The sequence below is a fragment of the Lagopus muta genome, chromosome 7 (genome assembly GCF_023343835.1).
Source record: "Lagopus muta isolate bLagMut1 chromosome 7, bLagMut1 primary, whole genome shotgun sequence".
NCBI lineage: Eukaryota > Metazoa > Chordata > Aves > Galliformes > Phasianidae > Lagopus > Lagopus muta.
Genome location: NC_064439.1, coordinates 28634838 through 28639997, shown reverse-complemented (window position 1 = coordinate 28639997; position 5160 = coordinate 28634838).

Genomic DNA, 5160 nt, shown 5'->3' with positions numbered 1-5160 from the left:
CACATTCCCATGATATATTTCAGGTAAGCAGGCTCATTAAATTCAGTATGGTAAGGTATATATGAGTTTTCAAACTGATTTCAAACATGAAGTTGCAGGCCTTTATTATTATTTGAACACCCTTTGCAGCACTTGTCTATACAGCTTGTGCTAGAATAAGGCTCCTGTGCTATTTGGGGCTTCCAGAGTGGAGAAGATAGATAATACCTGTTCTGCCATAAAGAATGAGAAAGAAAAAACTCACTGCTTTGCCAGCTCAGAGCCCACTTGAAGTCTCATGTTTCTGGGAAATGAGAATGGTTACTATGCGTCTATTACAACTATGCAACAGTTACAGTCATATCTTTCTGACAAATATTTTGCTTAGTGTAGCCGTTAAGAAACATGGCTGGGTGTGACTCAAAAGGTGCTGAGTATTTTCTTCAAGGTCTGAAGCATCCCTGAGAGATGTTGAGAACTATCATGCTTCCAGGTCTCAGAGATAATGCAGAATGAAGAAGTCATGGCAGCTGATCTCTTCTTCCTTCAAAGTCACTAGGAAAATTTTTTTTGTGATTCAGCTAACAGAGAACTCAGCTGCAAGTTGGTCATCTATCTCGGCAACAGGGAGCTTCATCCTGGTAACGCTGCATTAGGCACATAACATTAAACTTATCTCAACGACATCGTTTCTGCATCTCCATTCGAATCTTGAGCTTGCTATTGTTTGTTCTGTTGTACAAAACTGTGGGAAAGGAGTTGAAGAACATCACAAATATTTACTGTAGGCTTTACCAGCAATTAAACTTTATATTAGGCCTTCTTTTCTGAGTAGCATCAGATTATGAAGGGCCTAAAGATCCATGCTCCCACCACAAAAGAAATCACTGATACAGAGCAAAGATATTTTGGCACTATTTATTGTATGCATGTAACTGGCTAGGACTTAGATAGAGGTCATGAAATCAGATGGAAGGAATCCCTTTTTTACCTCAGGAATGTTATCCTGCTTTGCCATGCCTGCTTCACAGGGAACCTTTAAATCTCAGGAGTTAAATTCCTATTACAGATGTGAAAGCAGAAAGCAAACTCCCCTGCATACAATGCCTTTCCTAAAAGTCTGGCATCACAAAATACAAACAGCAAAGAATTTCTTCTAAGACTGGAGTCATGCTCACATACCATAAGAAGAATACTTTGTGAAATTCTGTGTTATGTTTAATATCATCAAGTGATACTAGCAGTAAAATAATTGAGTTTGGATCCTTTAAAAAAGTATTTGTACATCTTAGATTTAATAAATATAATTAATTCTAATCAGAAATTATCTGTACTCTAGAGTTGTTAAAGGGAAAGTGCGTAGTTTCTTGAGTGAGATGAAATTGATGTTCATCATCTCCGAGAACAGAAGAGTAGATCTTCATAGTGGCTTATTAGAATGAACAAGGGAACTAAATCTATAAGAAATAAGATTTCTCTGGTAAATAATGTTTTCTGAGACAAAAGGCATGAGGATTTGAACAAGGCATGGCCACACTAGTCAATAACACAATGTAGCTGTAAAAAAGCGTATTGCAATTCCTGCTCAAGCTACTGTGAGCAAATCTGGGCTAAGTGCCTTCCCAAGAGCAACTCGAAGGTGAGAAGTGCTCCGCTACTCTCCTCTCCCCGTTACTTGGACAGAATGAGGTTCCAATGCCTTAATTTTTTCTACCTGCACAGTGGAGGTAGGCACCACGCTACCCCCATTCACTCTGGTCACCATACCAGTGAATTTTTGCTCTGAAGAATCTTGTGTAAGAAGATACATTGTCAAAATTTGCAACATTCAGGGACTTAAAACTGAAAATAGGCAGGGTAGCAAAGGCTTTGCCTTAGCCAAAAATAATTGGTGAATTTTTCATGTCATCTGTCAGGTTAATTCTACCCTCTCCACCACACAAATACATTTATTAAAGGACAGCTTGTACATTTACTTTCTTTAGAATTATTCCCAGCTATCAGTGACAGCAAACCCAAATTATTTTCTGACTAATGAAATTACTGCTGCTGCCTGAGGCATAAATACACAGATGGCTTGAATGTTCAGAACTGAAATGCTACATTGGCTGCTGAGATAACCCATTAGGTATATACTGAGAAAAAAAATGCTCTCTTCAAAAAGAAGCTACACAGTAACTGGAATGTTATTTGTAATTTCTGCTACAGTCTCTTCTCTTGGAGACAGACCCCATAGAACCTTGCTCTAAGATGCTGCCTGGAAAAACAGATTTGTACTTGTTGGCTTTATCATAATGAGGAGTGCATAGTGATTTTTATTTTGGAAAGTGCTTCGTAACTCTGCTGCTTTCAGTCTTCAAAGGTGGAAACAGCAATTCACTCTTGATTCATTTCCTTTTCTGTAATTCATGCAAAGAAGACATTCTCTTACTGGTTTATATCTACATTAGCATGTGAAAGGAGAAAGTGCTGAACTTCTGCAGCCAGAATGACTATATTCAAAGGAAATCTTATGAGTAACACCCATATTTATCCAGTGATGGCTTCAACAGGATTAAAAAATTAGAATCAACTCAAGTAGTTTGTTTCCATGTCCAAGAAATATCAAGAAATTCTGCTTTTCCTGCTTGTGTAAAGATCCAAATCAAGACAGTTTGTGTTGGGGTGTAGAGCACACTCTATCCAGCAATAAGATGAAGGAAGAATCATACGGAAGGATTAGTACAACTAGTCATAGAGGTTGCACACAGTTCTTTCCCCATTACAACTTCAGATGTCTTGTCTTACGTCTTTCATGCTGTAAGCTTTGCACCTTCCTCTGCTTTTCAAGCCACATGTGCCTGAGCTGTTTCCTGGTCACATAGAAATGCACAATTTCTGTGGCTACGTTCTTATAATAGAGGATAAGATTTCAAAATTATTAATCTCATGGCACATACTTACATTCTGAATGACTTCAAAATCGATGTCTTGTCAATGTGAACACTGATGACACAAAAGTGAGGGCTTAAAAGATCCCTCTCTCAGTAACTAATACTGAAGTTCTCCCTATTTACCCACTCCTATCCTTTTCCTGCATCTGCAAAATCTGTTTTTCCTCCTATAAAATGTAATAATGTTTGTATAACAATACGTATATACTGTTATTTTGCTACATCAACTACAAAGTTTTTGTGAGAAAATAAAAATTTTGGTGCATCCAGGAAATGAAAAATACATGTTCTCTTGAAAGAAAACAGTCTCCTCTGCTATGTATTTTATGTGTATCTGCTGTTTCCTAGTACATATAATGAAGCATATGTACTTACATGACATATAATGACTTGTTTCTTGTTGTTTGTTTTGTTTTGTGTTTTTTTTTTTTTTTTTTTTTTTTTTTTTTTAATAGTTTGGCATTAGTGTGATCTGCTTAGAAAGCACCTCATTGTCCTCCAGTTTACCCTGGAATTAGCTCAAACACCACTGATTGCCTTTGTATTCCACAGAAAGCTGCTTGGACACGGTCCTGGGTACCCTGCTCTGGGTGTCTCTGCTTGAGGTGTGGTTGGGCCAGATGGACCCACCTCAGCCAGTCTGTCATACTGTTATTCTGGGAAGACCACCTCAGACAAACAAAAAATAGATTTGCTCTATTTGCCATTTACATTTTCTTTGGTTCTGATTAAAACACTCATTCTGCTTTGCTCAAGGAGAAAATCATTAAGTACATAGATTTTAGGAGCTTGTGAGGACAGATCTCAAAATGGTTTGGAGCAAGAAAGAAGATTTATTTTGAACAGAAATTTTTGGTGGCTGAAAAGTTTCAGTCTAAATTTAGCATTTTGTTCAGAAGCATCCTGTCCTTGTGTAAACGCCTAAGACTGTGTACACACAGGCTTTCCTGAAAGCACTGTTTATTTGCAGATGCCAAGATGTCCCTCAGAAAAAATAGCTCACCCAGCCTTACAGAAAGTGGAGGCAGAACTTGCTCCCTCAGCCAGGGACGGCCAGCTGGCCGCATGTGTTCCAGCCACCAAGGGAAGCTGATGGGATACCAAGCCTTCCCAAATTGCAAAGGCCATGAATATCTTCAAGATCTCTGTGAGTTGTTCTGCTTAGCAATTAAAGAGTTTAAAATTTGGATTAAAATATCCATTGTGTAAATGGGTCTGCAGCCTGAGCACAGATTCAAGGCACTCTCTGAAAACTCCATTTAGTTTCAGTGGTTCTAAGCACAAAAGAACAAAGCCATTTCTTGAGCAGTGAAAATACAAAATACAATGAGGGTGATCAGGATGCAGATGGCTGAGGTAAGGTTTTGGTTTGGAGTACTTTGTATTCAAGATATAAAAATTAGGTTTACAACTATTTCTACTAGCTGCAGGAAACCATCCACAACTTTTCAGGATATTGGGCCAATTAAGCTCCATAAGCTTTGGTGCTGTGTTTTGCATCAACAGTAAGAGAAACCTAAAAATATCCATATCTGTATTTTACCTCAGATTCTTTCTTTTAAATAGTCTGTAAACAGAATAACTAAATCTCCATGCCTTGTTTTCCTTTGTGGAAAAACAAAGACACTTATGCCAAAAAAATCTCAAGGCACAGTGATGCTGGGTTTGGACATGCTGAAATACACATCAGAGAACATTTTTTTTGAGAGCCTTCTAGCAGAAGTGTCATCTGTGAAAGAGAAGGAGTGGAAGGGATTATCAGACCTGGGAATTTGTTTACAGCTTTGTGAAATCTTTCCTTTTGCCAGTGTTATAGCTCTAAATGTGAGGTGACATTTAGTGGTGACATTTAGCAAAACAAAGACAGCCTTTTCAAAAATCAGGTATATTCCTGCAATCTCTTCCCAGTATCACTACATTCTGTGGTTATTTTTAATCCTGATGTCAAATAAGTACAGGCATTCTGCTTAACTCTGCAACAACCACAGTCCAAAACAGTGATAAAGGCAGTTCTTGTCCTGTGCTATTTATTGCTTTTCCCTGTCACTGGTGGCACTGCAGGAGAAGGAACTTCAGTCTTACGTAAATTTTTAATAGAATCATTTTTCTGCTGTGGGGGAACTTGGAAAGAAACTCCTCTATGTCTTGGAGCTGACTGTCATACAAAACCTCACCAGAATTCCACATGCCAAATGCAGAAAATTCTTGCTGATAAACTGAAAGAATATTTTACGGTATTAAAATGTCT